This window comes from Mobula hypostoma, chromosome 17 (genome assembly GCF_963921235.1).
Source record: "Mobula hypostoma chromosome 17, sMobHyp1.1, whole genome shotgun sequence".
Lineage (NCBI taxonomy): Eukaryota > Metazoa > Chordata > Chondrichthyes > Myliobatiformes > Myliobatidae > Mobula > Mobula hypostoma.
The window spans coordinates 11,485,308-11,496,939 of NC_086113.1; positions in this window are offsets into that span (position 1 = coordinate 11,485,308).

Below are 11,632 nucleotides of genomic sequence, written 5' to 3' on the forward strand. Positions count from 1 at the left end.
CTGAGTGCTAAGGCCCAGGTTCCGGAGCTTTGGAATCAGTTTATTTGGAATGATGGTATTAAAGGCAGAGCTGTAGTCAATGAAAAGGAGACTTACATATGCATCTTTATTCTCCAGGTGTTCTAAGGAGGAATGTAGGGTCAGAGAGATGGCATCTGCCATTGACCTGTTGACCGGTAGGCTGTGGTTAATGTGTGCCATAACCAATCTCTCGAAGCACTTCATAGCAATTGATGTCAGAGCCACAGGTCGATAGTCATTCAGGCATGCCACCTTGCTCTTCTTCGGCACTGGGATTATTGTTGCCTTCTTAAAACACGAGGGGATCTTAGACTGAAGCAAAGAGCAGTTGAAGATGTCAGCAAACACTCCAGCTAGCTCGCTTGCACAGGCCCGGAGAACCCGTCCCAGGACGCCATCTGGGCCTATTGCCTTCCTTGGATTTATCCTCAGGACGGCCCTTCTAATGTCCTCCTCGGTGATGATGAATCTCGATGCCACCAGGTCCGGTTCATCCGGAAGGAGTGGGACACTCCTCTTCTGTTCGAATCTTGCGTAGCATACGTTAAGTTCGTCAGAAAGAGAAGCGCCACAGTTATTGATATTCCCAGCCTTTTCTTTGCACCCAGTGATCTCATTTAAACCCTGCCATAGTCTACTGGCATCCCTCTGGTTAGCCTGGGCTTCCAACGTGGCTCGATATTGCCTCTTGGCGCCCTTAACGGCTTTCCGGAGTTCACGCCTCGATTCCGTGTAGCGACTGGTAACCCCAGACCTAAAAGCTTCAGCTCTAGCCTTCAAAGGGGACTTGACCTCATAATTCATCCAAGGTTTCCGGTTAGGGAATACCCGGATCGTCTTGTGAGACACACAGTCCTCTGTGCATTTCCAGATGAAGTCCGTGACAGCTGAGGCATACTCATCGAGGTTAGCTGCCGAGTCCTTGAATACTAACCAGTCCACCGATTCAAAGCAGTCACGGAGGACCTTATCCATTTCCTCCATTCAACGCGACACCACTTTTGACACCGTGATCTCCCGCTTCAGTTTCTGTTTGTAATCCGGGAGGGGGAGTGCGGCCTGATGGTCCAATTTTCCAAAGCTATAACAGGCTTAATAAATATAATGTAAGACAGATGCAATGTTAGCATTTCTTTTGAGAGGACCAGAATAAAAAAGCAAAGATGTGATGCTGAGGCTTTATAATACATTGGTCAGACCGCACTTGAAATCTTGTGAGCAGTTTTGCGCCCCTTATCTAAGAAAGAATGTGCTACCATTGGAGACAGTCCATAGGATGTTTACTGGAATAATTCTTGGAATGAAAGGATATGAGGAGCATTTGATGGCTCTGGGCTTGTACTGACTGGAGTTTAAAAAATGAGATCTTACAGAAACCTATCAAATATTGAAAGGCCTAGATAGAGTAGATATGGAGAGGATGTTTCCTACAGTGCAAGAGTCTAGGACCAGAGGGTGCAGCCTTTGAATGGAAGATCATCCCTTTAGAACAGAAATGAGGAGGAATTTCTTTAGCCAGAGGGTGGTGAATCTGTGGAATTCATTACTGCAAACAGCTGTGGAGGCCAGGTTATTGGGTATGTTTAAAGCTGAGGTTGTTATGTTCCTGATTTGTAAAGGTGTCAAAGGTTATGGGTAGAAGACAGGAGAATGGGGTTGAGAGGGAAAATAAATCAAGCATGATAGAATGGCAGAACAGACTCAGTGGGCTGAATGGCCTAGTTCTGTTCCTATGTCTTATTGTCTAATAATATCAATCCTGAGAGTGTCATTACTATACCTATGAATGGCAGAATAAATGCTTCCTGCTTTATTAATATGTATTTAATTTTTCTGCTGCTGAGAACGCCCTTGTTTACAATTCAGCAGTTCTTAATGTTGATGTATATAACTGCTGGAGTTCAAACAACATACTCCATCCCTTATTGGTTTGTTTTAATGTCGCGCTCTCTGCACGTTTACACTCTTACTCCCTGAGGAAAGGAATGCTGCTGATATTAAACTGCTTCCAAGCACCACACTGCTTAATCTATTCCAAATAGCAATTTATAACATAAATCACATTTCGTCTGTTAATAGCCAGGATGTCAATGAACACTCATAGAGCATCCTGAGAGTGTGGACACCCAAATGATGCTCTCCAGACAGGTATCAATAACGTGGTATCAGTTACGTTGGTATCAATAACATAATACACAAGGAAGGAAATTGCTGGAACCTAGAAGAATGAGAGAGGATATCATTGAACTTTATTGAATATTGAAAGGCCTGGATAGAGTGGAGAGGGTGTTTTCTATAATGGAAGACTCTAAGACAAGGGGGCACACCTTCAGAATACAAGGACATCCCCATAGAACAGAGATGAGGAGGAATTTCTTTAATAAGAGGGTAGTGAGTCTATTGCCTTTGAGAGCTGTGGAGGCCAAGTCATTGGGTATACTTAAAGAAGAGATAGATAGGTTCTTGATTAGTCAGGCTGTCAAGGGTTACAGGGAGAATGAGATTGACAGGGATAATAAATCAGCAATGGTGGGGCAGATTCATAGGGCCAACTGGTCTAATTCTGTCTCCTATATCTTATGGTCTTATATAAAGCAATAAAAATGATGAAAATATTGGAATTGACCTGATGAAAGGTCTCTGCCTGAAACCTCGGGAATGATGAAGTCCTGGTGAAGGTCTCAGCTCAAAACGTTGACTCTTTATTCCTTTCCATAGATGCTGCCTGACCTGCTGAGTTCCTCCAGAATTTGGTGTGTGTTGCCCCAATATTTTAGATGTTTACATTTAGTTCAAAATGATCTAGCTCAATCTGAAACCTCGATTTTCAGTTTGTGACGGTATGAGGACAGATTGCCTGGAGTAGACAGGAAAGTTACATTAAATGGCGTGAGAGTGGGCAGAAAATCACTGGCATATAAAGCAATAATAATATCTGATTTTGTGCAAACTTGCATTCTCTTAAGGCACAACAACACAAAGGGGAAGTATTTAGGTTTAGTGTAGAAATGATAGACGTTTTAAAATGGAAGGAAAAGCTCATAATGTTGCAAGAAATGTAGGAAGCTTAAGGATTGGACACATTTTAAACATCCGCAAAGAGTGACCAAGATATTGAAACGGAAAAGGAAAATAAAAGACAAGAATAAGCTTGTGAGAAACATAAAATCAAGACTCTAAAAGCCTCTATGGGTAGGTCACAGAAGAGGACACTGAACATCTTCCAGAAATACCAAAGAATTAAGGGTTGAGTGCTGATCTCCTATAGTTTTCACACACAACAGTCTCTAGAGTTTACAGTGGATGGTGCCAAAAAACAAACAAAAAAAATCCCATGGCTGGCATTTCTGTGGGTGAAAACACTCTGTTAATGATAGAGGTCAGAGGAGAATGGCCAGACTCGTTCAAGTTGGCAGAAAGGTGACATTAACTGGTTATAACAGTGCTGTGAAGAAGAGCATCAAAAACTACACAGATATCTGGTGAACAAGACTGGAGTATGGATAATTGGTAGTCAAGTACTAATGCCAATTGAGACTTGGTTAATAGATTGATAAAAGGAATATGAATAATTGGATCATCCACAGCTTGATGGCCTGATACCTGTGGGGTAACACAGGGTGATCGCCCACAGGGCGTTTGTATACCAAGTATTCACAATCTATGCTGTCCATTTGGTTAACATTATCAAACTTGCTGGCAATTATTCTCATTGCTTAGTGATTTTGAGTATCAAAGTTCTAAATTCATAGTAAATTTATTATCAAAGTATATATGCATTTCAATTGACTATCTTGAGATTCATTTTCTTGCAGGCATATACAGAAAAAAAATACAATTCAATTTCATGAAAAACTACATAAAGACAAAAAGCTGACAACTAATGAGTAAAAGAAGACAAACAGTGGCAATTTTAAAAAAAATACTGAGAGCAAGAGTTGTAAGCATCCTTGAAAGTGAGTTTGTAAGTCATAGAATCAGTTCAGAGTAGTATTGAGTGAAGCTATCCACAACAATTCAGGGGCATGATGGTTGATAGGTGATAACTGTTCCTGAACCTCGTGGCATAAGTCTTAAGACTTCAGTAGTAGCAGTGAGAAAAGGCCAATGGCCTGGATCACACTATCATTGAGAGTTCACTTGGGGAATAAAAGCTGCATTAAGCTGTTGGCTGGGAAATCACTCTAGTTCTCTGTACTTCCCATTTCTCCGAGCTTGGTACATGACAATCTGAACCCAATCTTTACAAAATTAGATGAACAGATTTCCTCCCAGACTTTTGTGATCAATTCTGCCCTAGCGAAAAATCTAAAGCAGCTTTCCAATTAATTTCGAAATTCTTGAATCACCTCCTTCAACACGCATGCCTCAACAACTTATTGGGAAGTGGAAGCGGCCTCCACTCAAATTAAATTGTCCTCATGTGAACTATACATTTCTGAATGTTATACAACTACTGTTAAGCACCTCACATATTCCTGTTATTGAATTTCCCAGTATGTACAAAGTTCTGTGGATCTACCTTTCCTTACAGCCTTCACTGCAAAGCTCTTCATATGAAGTCCATGCTGTTAAATTTTGTTTTATAAGGTTATTAAAGCCCAAGCCAATCTTATAAATCCCATTATCAGTAATATTACATGCTTCAGTGCTGAAACTCTATTAACTTGGGTGACAAAACTTGGATCATTTCATCTCATCACACTTCTCCAAAAAGCAATTTGTTGATCCCCAGGTAAACCAAGGACTTATCAGAATCCACAATGTGATTAGATTCACAAGCAAACTGAGGTACTTGGTCACAGGTGCACAGTAGGAAGAATAACCTCTGTGCCATGATCGAAAGCCCTGTGCCAAATTAGTTTTAGTCTCCTCCAGGCTCCCTGACATTGAATTTGAGCTTTCTGACAAGATTCCCAATGCACCAACTATTTTGCCGTGTGAGCACTTTAACATCTTCTGCAGTCTGCCTGTCAAAATCCACTTCTGTACTCCAGTGGATACAGTGTCAGTACCCATGCAGACAGTTGCAAAAAAATCTGTGGTATTGTAACATACAGAAAATGCTGCAGGGACTCATCTGGTCAGGAAGCAAGCAAGGAAATGAATAAACAGTCGACATTTCAGGCCGAGAGTCTTCTTCAGGACTGGAAAGGAAGGGGGAAGATGCAAGAATAAAAAGGTGGGGAGAGGTGAAGGAGGATATCTAGAAGGTGATAGGTGTGTGGGAAAGGTAAAGGGCTGGAGATGAAGAATGAGATAAGAGAGGAGAGTGGACTATAGGAGAAATGGAAGGAGGAGGGGCTCAAGGGGAAGTTGATAGGCTAGTGAGAGGAGGTAAGAGGCCAGAGTGGGGAGTAGAAGAAGAGGGGAAGGTGAGGAATTTGTTTTTACTGGAAGGAGAAACATGCCATCAGGATGGAGGGTACCCAGATGGAATATAGGGTGTTGCTCCTCCACTCTGAGGGTGGCTTCATAGTGGCACAAGAGAGGACCATGGGTTGGCATGTCAGAATGGGAGTGGGAATCAGAATTAAAATGTTGGGCCACCGGAAAGTTGTGCTTTTGGCGGATGGAGCAGAGGTGCTCGATGAAGAGGTTCCCCAATTTACGACAGGTCTCACAGGTGTACAGAAGGCAGCATTGGGAGCACTGGATACAATAGACAACTCCAGCAGATTTTCAGACAAAGTGTTGCCTCAACCTGAAGGACAATTTGTGGCCCTTAATGGAGGTGAGGGAGGAGGAGAATGAGCAGGTGGAGCACTTTTGGCTGCTTGCAGGAGGGAGATTAGTGGGAAGGGATGAATGGACAAGGGAATCATGGAGGGAGTGATCCCTGTGGGAAAGCACAAAATGGGGGGGAGGGGTAAAGATGTGCTTAGTGGTAGGATTCCATTGGAGATAGTGGGAATTGTGAAGAATGATGTTTTGAATGTCAAAGAAAGTGCTGACATTGGAGAGGGTTCAAAGGACATTCTCGAAAATATTTCCAGGTTTGAAAGGCTTATCACATGAGGAGCTTTTGATGGCTCAGGGCCTGAGTGCTCTGGAATTCAGAGGAATGAGGGGGGAGTCCCATTGAAACCTATTGGACGTTGAGAAGCTTCAATAGAGTGAATGTGGAGAGGATGTTTCCTATGGTGGAAGAGTCCAGGACCAGAGGACATGGCCTCAGAATAGAGGAACATCCATTTAGAACGGAGATGAAGAGGAACTTCATTAAACAGAGAGTGGTGAATCTGAGGCATTTGTTGCCACAGGCAGCTGTGGGGGCCAAGTCATTGGGTATATGTAAGACAGAGTTTGATAGGTTCTTAATTAGTCAGGACATGAAGGGTTACAGGGAGAAGGCAGCAGACTAGGCTGAGAGGGAAATGGATGAGCCATGATGAAATGGCAGAGCAGACGCAATGGGCCAAATGGCCTAACTCTGCTTCCTGTGTCTTATGGGCTCATCTATTTATCACATGTGCATGGAAACATACAGTGAAGAAGCCATTGGCAGCAACAACCAACACACCCAGCGATGTGCTGGGGGCAGCCGCAAGTGTTCCCACACATTCCAGTCCCAACATAGCACATCCACAGTGTTCGGCAGAACAATACAGAACACAAGTAAAAAACAACAGCAGCGAAACAAGACTATGATATTTTTAACGGCAGATTCATTTTCAGTTTGGAAACATGAACTGAACTCAACACTAAATTGATTCCACAACGTGGGGACTCACTTTCAAGGACTCTACAGCTCATTTTCTCAATATTGTTTATTACCTATCTATTATTATCATAATTTGTTTTTGTTTGTTTATTTGCACAGTTTGTCTTCTTTGGCACATGGTTGTTTGTTCATCTTTATTTGTGTGTAGTTTTTCATTGATTCCATTGTGATCCTTAGTTCTACCGTGCATTCCTGCAAGAAAATGAATCTCAGGGTAGTATGTGGTGACAGCATAGCATGCCCACAATGCTCGGCAGAAAGTAATGAAACAGGACACAACAAGCGACAAAACAACAGCAAAACCCTCCATATTCGTGTGGAAATGTGCACCCGATTTAATAGCTCACGGTGATGCTTGCATCTACCGACATCAACTCACGGCTAACAATGGGTCAATTACTGCTAGCTGCATACATAGATGATCTACTCAAAATATGCATTGCCTGTAATCCTTTGTATAGGCTTGAGGTAATTGTGCAGTCTTCGCTCGGGACCAGTTTTGAGGGCTGTTCTGTTTAGCTCCCAGTGACTCACTGAGCAAGTAGACACTCCGATATTGTAGTGCTGTGAGGGTCAGTGTGAATTATGTTTCAAGCTCCAGCAGTGCAAACTGAACCCATTACCACCTAACTTAGAAACAAGAGCACTACCGAATACGCTGACCCATTAATTAGCAAATATAGTTGAATATCTGTAGTAAAGCTAATTACAAGGCCAAATAAAGCAGCTAATAAGCTCTTTGCAATCCAGCAGCAGCACAGTTAAACTATAAATAATACAGTGGGTGCCGCCACACTTAATTGCTCATATTTTTCAGATCTTGCTGAAGAGCTGTCACATCTGAGAAGATGGTTTTCATTATCTGTCTCTAATTAACATCAGTAAGAGCCAGTCTTTAGTGAGTGATGTCAAGAGCAAAGGAGGCAACAATGACATCATCAAGTCAGCCTGGGTGAAAATGGATTGATACGCTTCCTACTTTTAAAATAAATTTCAGCTTAGGACCTTAATGAAATAAGAATTTTTTGCAGGCTTCATCTGTGGACCTGTGGATAGTAATATCCAGATTCAGGGGCTTGGGCCGTCTGTGTAATGTTAGCAAAGTCTGTCGTTCTACGGTCAGTCATTTCCTGCAGCCTCCAGGTCTCAGCCACTATTTGCAATGTGAGGGACAACAGTATATGAAGTTTATTTTTAAATTCTGTTCTAAGTATCAATGCTCATAACTGAACCGACAAATCTCTCAATTAACTCTTAATGAAAGGAAAATTAATAAACATTGAACAGTATTTCTAAAATGAATATCATTACTAAAATATTAATAAAGTAATTTTATGACCTAAGTACATAAATATCACCATATACTACCCAGAGATTAATTTCCTTGCATGCATTCACAGTAGGTACAAAGAAACATTTCAGACAAAGATGGACAATCAATGCACAAAAGATGACAAACTGCAAATACAAATAATAAGTAAATAAATAAATATCATAGGAACAGAATTAGGCTATTTGGCCCATCGAGTGTGCTCCGCCATTTCATCATCACTGATTCATTTCCCTCTCGTCCCCTCTCCCCTGCCTTCTCCCTGTATCCCTTCATGCCCTGACCAATCAAGAATCTATCAACCTCTGCCTTAAATATATGTAAAGACGGCCTCCACTGTGGCCTGTGGCAACAAATTCCACAGATTCACCACGCTCTGGCTAAAGAAGAAATTCCTCCTTATCTCTGTTCTAAAAGGATGCCCCTCTATTCTGAGGCTATGTCCTCAGAATACTAAGAACATGAGTTGTAGGGTCCTTGAAAGTGAGTCCATAGATGGTGGGATCAGTTTAGTGTTGAGCTGAGTGAAGTTGTCCATTCTGGTTCAGGAGTCTGATATTGAAGTGTAATAACTGTTCCTGATTATGTTTTTATCATTCCTAAACATGAACAAAACACTGAAAGATTTGTTCATGCTAGTGGCATAGCACTATTACAGCGCCTGTCACCCACCATTGTCTGTAAGGAGATTGTGCGTTCTTCTTCCAGGTGATCTGCTTTTCTCTTACAGTACAAAGACATACAAGTTAGTCGATCGCGTTGATGCAATTGTGCACTGGAGGCTCATTGGGCCAGAAGGGCCAGTTACCATTCTGTATCTATAAATTAAAATTATTTTAAGATGGATGGTCACTTTTGATTGGTGTGTGACATGGCAAGTCAATGCTTCCTTGACATTCTGATGTGGTAAGAATGTTGTCAAGCTATTGGTAATATTAACGGCCCATCCAGATTTGTCTTGATCTGGTTTAGATTCTGCTCATTGACTCCTGAAGCAACTTGGGCACCAGAGGTTACGGAGGAGATCATGGGCAATTCACCTAGTTCCAGGACCAAATAAATTAGTGTCACATTTGAGCAGTCATGCGTGGAAAGAAATTATAAAAGCAAAGGAATAATTAGGAAGAGAACACAAATAATTGATAATAGATTACAGATGCCTCCGTGGTCCCGACGGATTGGTGCCTGACTGCGCCTAGCTGTGAAAGTGCTTTGCTCTGTCCCGCTAAAATAACAATCTAATCAATTACTGGCTGTGGTCAATGAAGCACGGCCATAAGGTGCGTGAATCAGCCCGACTAGGATTCCGTCAATAACGGACACTTTTATTGCCACTCTTTTGTAGTGCCTGGGAACGATCTGGCATCAGTGTGTGATTAACCACGGCTTCACTAATCACACTTAGTAAAATGGCAGTACACACCTTACAGCTGATGACATTCAGAGAGACAAGCTTTATATAGTAGAACAAAAGCTGTCACATTCATAGCTCCCTTTTTTATATATCTGAGATATTAAATACAGAGATATTAACCAGCACTGTTCTTTTTCTGCATTCCTGTTAAATGGACATCCATCTTTTCCCCATGCTCTTTATTTTTTGAACTGCAGAAAATCACAAAGTTAAATCAACAATAAAAAAAATGCAACATAACTTCCACATATGAATTATTGGCAGGAAATACACACAAAGTTAAAAGGCAGTGCATACATATCTTGGCAGCTGCCACTCGATGTGACAAGCATTTCCCTATAAAAAGAGTAGGATTGTTGGAATCAGAATTACACTCAGGCTTATTATCACTGACATATGTCATGAAAATTGTTCTTTTGTGACTGCAGTACAGTGCAACACACAAAATATACTATAAGTTATCATAAGAAATACAAAATATATATATTTTCATTTCTTGTATATTATGTATCTTATTTTATATTTTAATCTTTTACTGTGTGTGTATACACACACATACTCACACACAGACACACACACACACTCACACACAGACACACACCCACACACTCACACACATACAGACACACATACACACTCACACACATACACACTCACACACAGACACACACACGCACACACACACGCACACACACACACACACACACACACACTTATTGGTGATATGTTTCCCACCAGTTTGGAAACCACAATGCTTACAAGCATACTGTGTCTTTTTTTTAATCCAGAGGGATAGAATTTGCTCTATATCTCAAGAGGAACATTAAATCACAATGTGGCCCATCAGTTTCTAGCAAAGCCCTTCATTACAATATTCAATTGAACAGAAGGTCCGAGGAACTACACATACTAGAATCATGCCTTAACGTTTTGTGTGGAGACCAATTCTTTACAAGCGCCACTATGACAGAGTGAGGAAAGCAGCTGAGTTGTGTCAGTCATACAGGGCTCAATGTAGTATGAGGACCCTTGAGACCATAAGACATAGGAGCAGAATTAGGTCATTTGGCTCATTGAGTCTGCTTCACCATTCCATCATTACCCTCTCCTGCCTTCTCCTGATAATCTTTGACTCCCTTGCTAATCAAGAACCTTTCGAATTGACTTTATTACTTACATCCTTCATATATGTGAGGAGTAAAAATCTTTATGATATGTCTCCGTCTAATTGTGCAATGTGCAATTTATAGTAATTTATACCTCCGCTTTAAATATACTCTGTGACCTGGCCTCTGCAGAATTCCACAGATTCACCATCTTCTGGCTCAGGAAATACTTCTCATCTCTGTTTAAGGAACATCATTGCATTCTGAGGAGAGAGGCCTTGGGTTGGGTTGGCGTGGGGCGAATGGGGGGTTAAAAAACAGTGAAACAACATCTTGAGCATCAAGGCCCCAAAAGCAAGAAATAGAGATGACTGTTTGTGAGGTGTAATATCAAGTCTCGCTGTGCCGAGCACTGCTACTTGGTAATTGCATCAAAGTTATGGCCAAAAAAGAAGAGAGGTTTTGTTGTATCTGTGCCCTTCTTCGTCAGGGTACTGACCATGCAAGACTTCAAAGTTCAAAGTTTAAAGAGTGCAGAGGGCAACAAATTCTGTAAATACAAAAAGAAAAAAACAATAATAAATAAATAAATAAGCAATAAATATCAGAACATGAGATGAAGAGACCTTCAAAGTGACTCCAGATTCACATTTGTGAGTCACTGGAAATGATTTATAAGAATCTTATATAAAAGGTCACCATTTAATGATAGCACAGATAAGGAGGGATTCCTTCTTCCACATGATCCAGAAGCTTTGGAATTCTCTACCCCAGCGAGCTGTGGAAGGCTAAATCATTGAACAATTCCAGGTCCGTGATAGACAACAAAATGGCCAAGATCCAGTAAGAACTAATCTTATTAAATGGTGAAGCTGGGCCACATGGCCTACTGCTGCTCCTATTTTTCAATGTTCTGTTGGCATAGGCCAATCTACAAACTGGCATCAGAGACAATTACATTATCACAAGCATGAGCAGTTCGGCAAAATCTGGAAACCTGGAAATCCAAAGCAACACACACAGAATGCTGGAGGAAT